Source organism: Rhincodon typus, chromosome 11, assembly GCF_021869965.1.
Source record: "Rhincodon typus isolate 14 chromosome 11, sRhiTyp1.1, whole genome shotgun sequence".
Taxonomy (NCBI): domain Eukaryota; kingdom Metazoa; phylum Chordata; class Chondrichthyes; order Orectolobiformes; family Rhincodontidae; genus Rhincodon; species Rhincodon typus.
In genome coordinates this window covers 48,513,752-48,527,367 of record NC_063342.1, presented here as the reverse complement: position 1 = coordinate 48,527,367, position 13,616 = coordinate 48,513,752, and positions in this window count along the sequence as shown.

Here is a 13,616-nt window from a genome sequence, read left to right as displayed (position 1 = left end):
ACTTTTATTACCTGTATGTTCTCATTTACTATGATCTGCCTGTACTGCTTTTTACTGTGCTTAGGTACATGTGACGACAATAAATTAAGTCAAATCTCATCAAAGCGTAATAGGATTCCCCTTGATTCCGCCAATCTACAAACTATTCCAGAGGTCATCCTTTTTTATTTTGCCATCTCCGGCACGTTACTGACAAATACATTATCCCCTCCCATTTTACCATTCCAAGGATGCACTTTTCCTCAACATATTAGGATCTACTTTATAGAATACCTCTACTCAGTCCACAAATGAGCTTCTAGTCACCGGTCATTTTAACCTTTTGCATGCTGTGATGTTCCAGAGAAATTCAATATAAGCTTTTGATTGGATAAATGGCAGTCATCGAGACTAAACATTGCATTCTATTATTTCAAATAATAATTTCAAATCATTATTTCTGGCCTCATTTTATTTTCATTTGTGAGTTGAAGCTTAATGCTTTTTTTACACTCCTCTCTTGATTTTGATTTCAGATGGCAGCTTTTCACCATTTATTTTCCTCCTGCCACCTCCGTTTCTTTATTAACTTAACAATACCCAAATCTGAATAAATGTATCAGATCAGATTGTCCCTCTTCCACTCCCACCAGACCAGATTACACTACCCCTCTACCCCACCACGCCACACCTGACTATCGCTCTGGAGCTCCTCCTCATCTCTATATGCCCACCCCAGACCAGGTAGGAAACTGTCACTCTTTCTTCCATCTCCAGTCACCAAAAACTCCAACCTGCCAGTCTTGACTATCCCTCTCTCCCATTCCCACACTAAACATCATACTAACCCCACCTCTCCCTTCCCACTCAACAAATGCTTGCTCCCACAACCGGACCTGTCAAATCTCCCTGCCATCACACACTCTGCAACACAAACTATACCAAACCAAGCACTCAACCCTCCAAGGAGTCCTTTTTTTTAAGCAGAATTTAACAGGAAGTCATTTAATCTGAAAAAATAAACACAATAAATGAATAAACCTTGGATATTGGATGCAGAAATTATAAGAGCAGCAGGACACCACATCTAGGTAGCTTTCTGGAGAGAATACTCCATCATCTTTTACAGTGTGCTTTATGTATGGAATTCAGAACTAACTGTAGTCTGATACATGCCCTTCAGACAGGTACCTTGCAAGTACATGACCCGATTAATGAGAGGTCAACAGTTTGAGAAAGGATACTTTGTAACAAGAGAATAAATTACAATGCACACTACTGTAGATGAAAAGTTAAAGAAGAGAATTGTAAAGTAGTGCATTTTAGAAATACTATCAAGCATGTATATGTAGTTATATTTTCTTGTTCTTTTGGTTATTTTCATCATTCCTTAGCAAACCTTTTTGTTTGTGATCTGTTGTTGTACAGACCAAATGATAGTTGATATGAGAATTTAGTCGACAGTGATTATAGGCTTCTTAACTTCTGAATGGTAATTGTCTCATGCAGGTAAGCCACACAACATCCATCTCGTGAGGCAATAGGCTGCCAAAGAGTAAAGAGATACATTTGGTCGAAATGAAAGGCACAGAACTTGCTGTTTCTCATTCTGCTTTTTAGTAGAAATTCAGAAGTAAATTAAACTCCAGGAAATCATTTCAGTCATGAGCCAAATTTCTGGTTCCATTTGATTGCAGAATGTATTTTAAATTAGTTCTAAATGTAAGAAGTTTATATATTACACTCCAACATTTCCAATACATATTTGTGGAAGTTTAAACTCTGCATTTTGGAATTTTGCCACCTCCCCTGTCTCATCAGAGATGCTGAAAGGGGTATATAGTTGATGTACACTGCAGATCGACCTTCATTGATGATTGCAGAGCTACAGCTTAAACTCTTAGCTAGATAGAAGTATAAAGCAATACAACATGGAATCAGACTCTTTGGTCCAACTCGTCCATGATGACCAAACATCCCAATCAGACCGAGTCTCATTTAACTCATATCCCTCCAAACCGTTCCAATTCATATACACATCCAGATGTCTTTTAAATGTTGTAATTGTGCCCAGTCTTCCATTTCCTGAACTTAGCTCACTGCAAATCATACACCTTGGTCATTTTCTGTGAAGTTCTAAGAGGTTAATGCTACCCATTGCCCCCTTTTGAGAATTCTGCTGTGATCTAAAGTTAATCAGGGCAGTCCTTCTAGTGCTCAACTTGTCAACACCTCTGCTACTGAATTTATATTTTGGAAAGTTTCTCAGCTAGGTTACATCAATTGTTGCCACAGAAGCTTAACTAAATTCCCTTTGATTTCTTTTAAATGCCTCTGGTAATTTGCACAAGTCTGGACTGCACACACTGATTAATTTATTTAGGAGGACACACAGTAGCTGGTCATGTTTCAAAGAAAATATCATGAAAGCTTGATCTTGCACCTAAGTTAATTGCATGAAACTACAGAATATTAATGATTGTTTATGTCTTTACCAATTAGTTATTATTTATATTTTGCAGTTAAACCACCCACGATCCCAGTCAGTGTCAACATATTTCAGGCAGAATTTTCCAGTTGACAATTGTTTTCTGAATTGTTTGCATCTGGCATGAGGTGCTTTAGGAAGGAACATGTTTGGTGATCTCTTAAAGTCTGCTGAAGATGTGTTAATGTTTCAGCTGTCCTGCTTTTTTGTTTTTGCAGATATTGCGATATCATTTGCGAGCCAAAAATTTGTCTATATTTATTTGAAGGGCTTGTACAGGTTTCAGGGATTTCTCCTGATTTAGCCAGGTCAAAGTCGAAGGCAACCACTTGATAATGACTGGAGAACTGTTCACAAGTCATGGTACCCAACTGACAATTTTTTTTGGAATAAGAGCTCTCCTGTTGTCTACCTATCCAAATATCATTGCACTACTGCAAAGTGTTTGAATCCCTGCCCAGTGACAAAATTGGCTTGTTGTTCTTGTGGTTATGTCATATCTGTAAAATAAGCACAAGTTGTGGTTACAGAGGTAATACTTGGAACGTTTTGTGGTTTAGCACATTACTGGAAGAGTTGCACAAATTGGTGTGCGGTATTAAATGCAGTAACAAGGATCAGATTTTCCTGGCCACAGGTGGGAAGCTAGATAAAATGGGAGCGGCTTTATGAATGTTTTTGTGTTGCCGTTGTTCTGGCCATTTAAAATTTTCACTGGAGCAGGGGTGAATAAAATGGGGGCATGGGACTTGTCAGTGGTCCTGTGTGGTCCATTAACATGGTATAAGGGTTTAATCAAAGCCCTGGCCTTTCTGCAGAAATTCAACTTTGGTATAAGTGGCATTGCCCTTTACCTGTGACTGATAAAGCATCACAGGCTCAGAGATCACTTGTCTGGTGCATGGACCAGTCTGGTAGTGTCCTTCAGCCATCCCACAAGGGTGCCCGTTGTGATGGGATGACGTCCTTCAATCATGCCCTTATTTGGACTAATTGGACTTATAACCAACTCTGTACAAATGGAGGGTTCATCTGCAGAAAAATCTGAGACTCCGTCTGTTTCCTACCAGTGTGAGTTTCTGACACACTAACAAATGCTGCTCATGTTTTCCACCTCCATGGCGAATAACTGCATCTGGAGTCTGTTCGTTCTTTTTAAATCATGCATTTTGCTTCTCAATTGTTCGTCCCTACTAATCATGTATTTGAAGATAAGAAGCAATTCAATTGACTGAAATCTTGCAACCTTATATTCTTGACAGCAACATAAAGTTTAAAACTCTTCCAAAAATGAGAAAAATATGTTTTGGTAAACATGTTTTGAATATCAGGCTGCATTTTTCACTATACTTTGTTGATGTTTGGAGTCAAGAACCAAATGCATTGGACTTCTGAGCTACAAGTGTGAATATTGGTTATTTTTCACTGCACCTGCATTTTACATCATGGTCCATATGAACCAGTTTCATACTTCTGAAACTTTATTTATTTTTTCCAACTGGTGTTGTTTAAGTTAAGGATTTCATTGAATCCCTACAGTGCAGATAGAAGACAAGCAGCCCATCATGTCTGCAGCAACCCTCCAAACAGCATCCCACGAAGACCCACTCCAACGCTGTAACCCCACATTTTACAGTACCCATTCCACCTATGTTACAGATCCCTGGACACTGTGGGCAATTTTAGGGAAGAAACGGGATTTGGGCACCAAGTTATAACATATGTTTGCTTTAAAATGTATGTCTTGGTAACTTGCAGTTTAATGAATACAGTTGAGATAGATATTATTTTATGTTTTAAACCTTTACCTGTATCTAATCTCTATGTATGTGTGGGAGAGATAGAGAGGAAAAGAGAGAATAACATGAGAATTTTCAAAACATGATCCATGCTCTGAGGCTAAACAGCTTGAGACCTCTCCTCACCAGAGTTTAGAAGAATGTGTGGTGATCTCATTGATTCATATAACATTCTTAAGGGGCTTGATAGCATAAGCGCTGCGAGATGTTTCCCCGATTGGAGAGTCCAGGACCAGAGGGCGTAGTCTCAGAATAGCGGGGTGCCAATTTAGGATCGAATGAGGTGGAATTTCTTCTCTGAGGATCATGAATCTTGGAACTCCTTGCCACAGAGAGCTGTAGGAGAAAGGTGGTGTTTATTTAAGGGTGAATTAGATACATTCTTGATCGGTAGGGGAATCAAGGATTATGGAAAAAATATAGGAAGATGGACGTAAGAGATGTTGAATCAACCATGATCCTATTGAATAGTGGACCGGGCTTGAGGGGATGAACAGCCTATTCCTGTTCCTACTTTTTGAGATGAAAACACGTAAAGGTAGTGATCATGGGCTGTAAAGCAAACACACAAATTCTATCCATGTCCAATAGAAAATAATCTAATTACAGTTAAATAAAAATTGATCAATTGACCAATCATTTGGCTAATGAAATGACGAAGGCCACAGAAGGAAATACCTTGTGGGACCATCCTTCTGACTGCAGAAACCATGCAGTGGCACTGTTACCTCTAGGATACAAAAGAGGGAATACACCGTGAAAGAGGCGTAGACATTTGGACATGTTAAGAATACATTCCCAGTGGTAGCATGGTAATGGACAATGATTCTTAATTTTTACCTTAAGATTTAAGTGGGCTATGGATCTTTCAGCATTATTACCATCTGAATGTTTGTGGTCCTCACCAGCCAAGCCAAAGATTCTCTCCATTTTAAGAGGGTGAAGAGCCAAATGTTGGGCAACTCACCTTTGTGCTGCCTATCCTATTGAGGGCTGTCTTCTTCTGAAATGAGACAATGGGTGGGAGGAGGTGATGGTCTATTGGTATTATTGCTGGACTGTTACTCCAGACACCCCGGAATTAAGAGGCTAATGATGACAATGAATCCTTTTACGATTGTTGGAAAAACCCATCTGGTTCACTAATGTCCTTTGAGGAAGGAAACTGCTATCCTTACTTGGTCTGGCCTACATGTGACTCCACAGCAATATGGTTGACTCTCAACTGCCCTCTGGGCAATTAGGGATGGGCAATAAATGCTGGCCTAGCCGGTGTCACCTTCATCCGGTGAATGAGTAAAAACAAACTGGAGTGTTGGCTGGTATTTAAGTGCCTGGCACAGCTGTTAATGCTAGTGTCAGTGGGAGAAAGTTGTTGAGAGTCCTGAGTGAATGAGCAGGCAGTGCAGAGGCATTGTAGGGTTAATCTGAGAGGGGTATGGGTGGATACGAACACATAAGAGGCATGTAATAGTGAGAGTGATAGACCATTAGTCTTATTGATCTGGTCTGCTGTAGCAGAGATGAAGTGAGTGTAGCATAGCAGAGAGAAGATAGTGGCACTTATCACAGAGTGAAGAAAGTCATTGATCTTCTTCCTTTATTGTTGGGTCATTTTCCAGACTGTCAACACTGTACTGACCTGGGTGGCAATTTCAGGACAGGCTGGTATAGTGTGGTGTGTGATCTCCTCTGCCGGTCCTGGTCCTCTAGCCCTCATCTTTATCACCCTGCATTCAACACAGGGTATCAATTTCTATCCATCCAACATGTCTGGGGCAATTCACACAAGCAGTGCACGGCAAGCCTGGACTGACAGCTCTTGGCCAAGTGCACAACTATGGTTTAAACAGGGCGCTGGCACCATGAATCCTGGGAGGTTCTGACAAGAGCGAGCACTTCTGCCTGAAGTGAGAGGGGAACTACAGTGAGTAGAGCACCATGTGGGGTGGTGCATGCATAATGTGGCCTGAGGCATTTTGCTTGTCCAGCCTCCATGAAACATGACAAAATTGACACTTAGCTGATTTCTGTTAAAATTCAGCTCATGCTTTTTAAATTGGTCTTGAGACTAACCAATATCACCTGAGTTAGCTTAAACATCAATGTCAGAAATCAGTTTGACTACTAAAATGCCAATACTTTGGTGTGCTGAAATTTTGATGATCCCAGTGTTCACTCTAGTAAAACAATTGGATCTTAGTCATGTAGTAATGAAATATATTGCAACTTGTGTAATATGTTGTTGCTAATTGGTGTTTGGGTTTCACAAAATATGCCATTGTCGAATGGCAGTTAATAACATTTAACAGCTGCAGTAGGGAAAATAGTATGATAACACTAACATGCAAAAAATATTGCTTATCGTAAATTTACATGAGCTTGAGTACTTTTGCAGGAAGTGGAAAAATATTCAGATGTGACTTCAAAACACGTTCGAGCTGCTCAAATCTATAAAATAAAAAATCAACTTCAAGTTTCTTCACCATATTTCTGTCAGTGAAACAACAGTTTCATTTGATCATGAATTGATTATATACAGAAAGTAAGAGTGGAGATGGCTTTACAGTGGTACATAAATGTCTTGCATGCCATCAGAATCCAAATGCATTAGTATGGGAAGCCATCCAAAATCTTTAATATTGACTGAAGCATTCAGCCCTTCCTTTTCAGGAACAGAATCTTTTGATATTGCATAGATTCTAGACCAGTCAACAGTGTACCTTTTATAGGTAGTGCATGACATAACAACATGTGAAGTTCCAGTCTAAAAATACTTGTCTCACCTTTAGTAAATCTCTCAATGCAATGGAGTCACTGTGGTGTGTTCATTCAGTCAGCAGTGTGTATGAAATGTACAGTAACAGAGGGGCAGAAGCCAGACTGTCAGTCTGTGATATTATGGCAATATCAATTGTGAATGTAAGTAATAAGCCTCAAAATAACAGTCTCATTCATTGTGGTATATATCTCACAGTATGGCAGTCTTTCCTTGCCATTTAACACAGCCTCAAAAGCAAGATGCTTTTCATCTTTGCCAGCAATCCTTACTCAAGCCAAGGGAGATAGCTGTCAGTCACAGTGTTCTGACACAAGAAGTCAGGGGCAGTCTCTAATACCAATCCAGGGGCTTAGAAATGCTCATTCAGACACTTAGGGTGGTCAGAGTGAGGATACTTTCCACACCAGGGGTGAAGATCCAAATGTTGGACAGCCTGATACCTATCTTGACTCTTGCTGCACTACCAGGAACTGTTTTCACTGAATGCAAGAGAGATGGGTATTAAGGGAGATGACATTGGGTGGCACAACTGTAATTTTGGTGTTGATGGGGAATGGTCCCTAGCAAGTGATTACACAGCGCAGAGGGCAGGGTTAGTGGTTTTAGGGGTTGGAGTGGATGGCAGCGAGTAATGGAAGATGTTGCAGACTGTAGTGAGAGTGCTGGAACAAGAAGTTTGGGAAAGGTGTGTCCAATAGCAGAGATGTACTAAGTGTGGGATATTGGAGACAAGTTGGTAGCGCTTACACTGGGGGAGTGGAGAACAATATTAACCTTATTGCACATAGCTGTGCATTCCGCTGGACAGTCGAGCTTGCTCTCACCTGGATGGCAACCTTGTACCAGACTGGAATTGTCTGGTGTCTTGCCAGTATGCCTGGACCAGCGAAAGAACAAGTTCTGCCTGTGTACCATCTGGTCTAGCAGGAGCTCAAGTGCTATCAGTCAATTGACCAAATCAGATAGTTGGAGTCAAATGTTTACAAATGGACATTGAAGATCTTTGTTCCGACAATTACATCTTTTCTGCTTTTGAAGACCTTGCTTTTGCAAACACTTCAGAAAAAACTCAACGTTGAATGGCCTCAAGAGCCAAGCTTGCTTGTGAACTTGCAACAACATTTTAGTAAACCTCCAAAGTATCCATTCTAACAGAGTGGAAGAAAACTGGACAGAGCGGAAGATCGTCATCAAATAGTACTGTAAAGAAGTCATCAACTGCTAGATCAGGAAACACCAAGATTGGTTCGAGAATGACCACATCATTCCAGTCCTCATTTGAGAAGAATAAGCAAGCTGTCTGCGCCTGACAAAACAATATCTCCAACAAGTTAAAGAGAAGAACTCATCACACAACCAAGGCAGAATTCTCAAGAAGAACATGTGAAATCACGAACCAGTGAGAAAGTCAAGGAGCTGCAATTCCTTGTTGACAAGCATGACACCCAGGGCTTCTCCAGTGCTATCAAGACAAAGTAAAAACCCAACATCCTACATTTTAAACCTGTGCAGAGTAAAGGTGGAATTCTTTTGAGAGAGAGAAAATATCAGCCTTCAATGGAGAGAATAATTCGAAGAACTTCTAAACTGCAGTACAAATCATAGACAAGGACATGTTTGAGGAAATCCCCTAACTCCTGTCAAAGATCATGTTGGACTCCCAAGTGTGATAGAAATCAAAGCCCTATTAAACACATAGGAAAAGGCTCCTGAGTAGACAGGATACCAGCAGAGATATTCAGACTTGGAGTGGAGCTCACCCATCATCTCCAACTGCTCCTAAAAATCTGGGAAAAAGAAATCCCTGCCAATTGTGGAGATGCCACTATCTTCAAGAAAGGAAACAAAGGGGACTGTGGGAACTACCAAGGAATCTCCCTACTCTCCATTGTCAGGAAAGTTATGACCTGAATCCTCACTCGGTAATTTCTCCCAATTTGAGGAGTCCTTCCAGAAAAGCATTGTGGCTTCCAAGCAAACCGTGGAATTATGGGCATGATTTTTACTGCTTGGAAATTTCACAAGAAATACCAGGAACAACAACACTACTTAACATGGCCTTTATTGATTTAACTAAGGCTTTTGACTCAGTCAGTTGCTGAGGGTTGTGGATAACCCTGTCAAAGGTTCACTGTCCAGAGAAATTCTTCAACCCCTTCTATCTCCTCCATGAGGAGATGTCAGCGACAGTCATCACCAATGGTAATTTGACACAAACGTTGTGGTCAAGACAGGAGTCAAGCAGGAATATGTCATTGTCCCCACCATTTTTCTCCATCTTCATCACCATCCTTCATCTTCTTAAGATCAAGCTTTTCACTGGTGTGGACATTGTTTACAAGATGGACAAGAAACTTTTCAGCCTCAATTAGTTAATATCCAAGAAAAAAAACAACATAAGCATCACTTGTGGAATTTCAGTATGCATCTCCATGCTCACAGAAGAGAATCTTCAAGCCTTCACAGAAGCATTCTAAAATATCAGTCTTAGCCTCAAACTTGAAGACTAGAGTCCTTTACCAACCTTCTGGTGTAAGTTCCAATCTCTGTCACCTTAAGTTCAATGAAGAAATCCTCCCTTCCTGGGGAGTCACGTCTCATCTATGGCTAACATTGTGGAGATCCATTACTGCATTCAAACCAGAGCGCCTCCTTCAACTGTCTTTGACGACTACAACATGTGTCCTGATACTAAGATCCTCATGTACAAGGTAGCCATTCTTCCAACTCTCCTCTATGCCTCAGAAACTTGGACTACCTACAAACGTCACCGAAAGGCCCTGGAGAAGTACCCATCATCATTAATTTGAGATTAATTCTCTGCACCATCTGGGAGGACAGGCATTATAACGTCAGCATCCTTGAAAGAGCCAGTAGCACCAGCACTGGGGCCATGATCATCCAGCCACAAGGTTAAGATGCCTAATTTCCAACTGCCAAAGCAAATCCAGCTTTGATAGCACTGAAGAAGCCCTGGGTGTCATGCTTGTCAACAAGGAATTGCAGCTCCTTGACTTTCTCACTGGTTCGTGATTTCACATGTTCTTCTTGAGAATTCTGCCTTGGTTGTGTGATGAGTTCTTCTCTTTAACTTGTTGGAGATATTGTTTTGTCAGGCACAGACAGCTTGCTTATTCTTCTCACATTCACCCAGCTCAAGGAAGGCATTTGAATGAGAGGAGGACAATGGAAGTGCTTCAAAGATTTCCTGATCTTAGTTCAGAAGAAACTAACTTGTCTGAAGCATGACAATTCTTTGACAATGCCCATCGGCAAGAGAATATGGAAAAGTAATCTTTTGAAGGAAATACCAGTGATCTTGCGTGCAAGAGCCAATCCAATAAATTTACATGTTACACATGTACAGATGACCGAAAACAAAATAAAGAAGATATACTTTGAGGATAAACCTGAAAATAGTATTATGATAGACGGAAAGAGTTAAGTATAAGACCCTTTGAGAATGAAACTGAGAAATAATAATGCCAGAGAACCAGGAAATGGAGGAAGAATTGAGTAAATACTTTTGTATCACTATTCATAGTAGAAGATACTAACAATGCTCCAAAAGTGGTAAATTGAGGAACAGAAAGGGGACATGAAATAAATACAATGACAATAACTGGAAAGAAAATGTGAGGGATCTAAAGGCCAATAAGTCCCATGGACCTAATTGGATGCATCCTGGATAGCAGATGTGCTAGTCGTCATCCTCCAAGAATCCTTAGATTCTGGGAAAGCCCAAACCATTTGAAGACAGCTAATGTAGTACCTTTATTTAGAAAGGGATGCAAACAAAATAAAATGATAGGAAAATTAGCTCAAGTCTGTTATTGGGAAAATATTAGAGTCTATTACAATGGATGCAATAGCAGAACATTTTGAAATACACAATATGATGAAACAGAGTCGTCATGACTTCACAAAGGGGAAATCATGAACAATTAAACAATCTTTGAGGAGGTAGCAACGAAGATAAATAAAGAGAAAGCAGTGAATGTAATATATTTGGGTTTTCAGAAGGTATTTGATAAGGTACTGCATTTTTAGGCTACTTAATAATAAAATAAGAGTACATGGAGCTGGCGGTAGTAGATGTGGTATTGACTAACTAATAGAAGTTGGGATAAGGGGAACATTTTCAGGATGGCAACCTGTAACTAATGGAGTGCTATGGGGATCAGTGCTGGGGCCACAAATATTTCCAATATTAATGACTTGAATGAGGAAAGTGAACTATGCTAGAACAATAGCCAAGTTTGTAGATGATGCAAAAATAGGTGTGCAGTGAGAATGATACCAAGTTTACAGAGGGATATAGACAGGCAAAGCACATGGGTAAAACCACAACGGCAAATGAAATGTAATATGGGAAAATGTAAGGTTAGCAAGAAGAATAGAGAGCTGAATATTATTTAAATAGAGCACCAACATCCTCCTACCATCGGAAATCCCCACCTGCTTCAAGAAGACCACCATCATCTCTGTACCTAAGAAAGCACATGCAATGTGCCCTAATGACTGCAGCCCAGTGGCTCTGATCTCAATAATCATGAAGTGCTTCGAGAGGCTGGTCATGGCCCACATCAGCTCCAGTCTCCCAGCCTGCATTGGTTCCCTACAATTTGTCTACCAACATAACAAGTCCACAGTGGATGCCATATCCCTAGCCCTCCACTGATCACTGGAACATCTGGACAACAAGGACACCTACATCAGACTCCTGCTCTATGACTACGCCTTCAATACGATATGAATACGCCCTCCAGTCTGATCTCAAAAACTCATGACCTTGGTGCCGGCTCTGCCCTCTGCAACTGAGTAGATTGGGATAATATCCATTGGAATTCAGAAGATTGAGGGGGGATCTTATAGAAACATATAAAATTATGAAGGGAATAGATAAGATAGAAGTAGAGAGGGTATTTCCACTGGCAGGTGAAGCTAGGACAAGAGGGCATAGCCTCAAGATTAGAGGGAGCAGATTTAGGACTGAACTGAGAAGGAATTTCTTCATCCAGAGGGTTGTTAATCTATGGAATTCCTTGCCCAGTGAAGTAGTTGACGCTACTTCAGTAAACGTTTTTAAAGAAAAGGTGGATATTTTTTTGAACAATAAAGGAATTAAGGGTTACGGTGAGAACGCGGGTAAGTGGATCTGAGTCCACGAAAAGATCAGCCATGATCTTATGGAATGGCGGAGCAGGCTTGAAGGGCCAGACGGCCTACTCCTGCTCCTAGTTCTTATGTTCTTATGTAACTGAATCTTTAGCTTTCTAACCCACAGGCCACAATCAATGAGGATAAGTAACTGCACCTCCTCCGCAATAACACTCAACACTGGAGACCCCCAGGGATGCATCCTCAGCCCCTACTGTACTCCCTGTACACCCATGATAGTGTCCCAAATTCCGAATGAATGCCATCTACAAGTTCGCTGACGACACCACAGTGGTAAGACGGATATCTAACAACAATGAGTCAAAATACAGAAAGGAGATAGGGGGCTTGGTGACATGGTGCAATGAGAACAACCTCTCTAACAATGTCGGCAGAACTAAAGAACTGATCATTGCCTTCAGAAAGAAAGGAGGAGAACACAGCCTCATCTGCATCAATGGCGTTGAAGTTGAGAGGGTGAAGAGTGTCAAGTTCCACGGAGTGATGATAACCGACAACCTGTCCTGGACTTCCCACATAGATGCAACGGTCAAGAAGGCACAAAAACGCTTCTTCCTCAAGTGGCTCAGGAAATTTGGCATGTCCATAAGGACCCTCACCAACTTCTATAGATGCACCATTGAAAGCATACTGTCCGGGTGCATAACAGCCTGGTATGGCAACTGCTCTGCCCAGGACTGTAAGAAACTACAGAAGGTGATGTGCACAGCCCAGGTTATCCTGGAAACCAACCTTCCATCCATGGACTGCATTTACACAGCCGCAGATAGGCTGCCAACATCATCAAAGACCCATCTCACCCATCTCCTACAACCTTTTCCATCAGGCAGAAGATACAAAAGCCTGAACGCACACACCAGCAGGTTTAGAAACAGCTTGTTCCCAGCCATTATTAGACTGATGAATGGACTGTCTTGCTTCAAATGATGCAGATCTTAGTAACGTTGATCTCGCCTAGCGCACGCCCTGTGCAATGTAACCTGTATACCTCTGTCTAAGTCATTGTACAACCTGTGGTCTGTACATCCGTACTATGTACTGCCCGTACTGCTCGCAAACAAAGCTTTTCACCGTACTTTGGTACACATGACAATCAATCAAACTGCAGAAAGCCACAACACAAGGGATTTTGAAATCCTCATGGATAAATCACAAAACGCCAACATATAAGTTCAGCATTTAATAAGGAAGGCAAATGTAACATTGGCTTTAATTTCAAAGGGAATGGAGTGCAAATGCAGAGAGATTATGCTAAAGCTATCTAATGAGAGTTGGGGGTGGCACAGTGGCTCAGTGGTTAGCACTGCTCCCTTGCAGCACCAGGGACCTGGGTTCAATTCCAGCCTTGGGCGACTGTCTGTGTGGAGTTTGCATATTCTCCCCATGT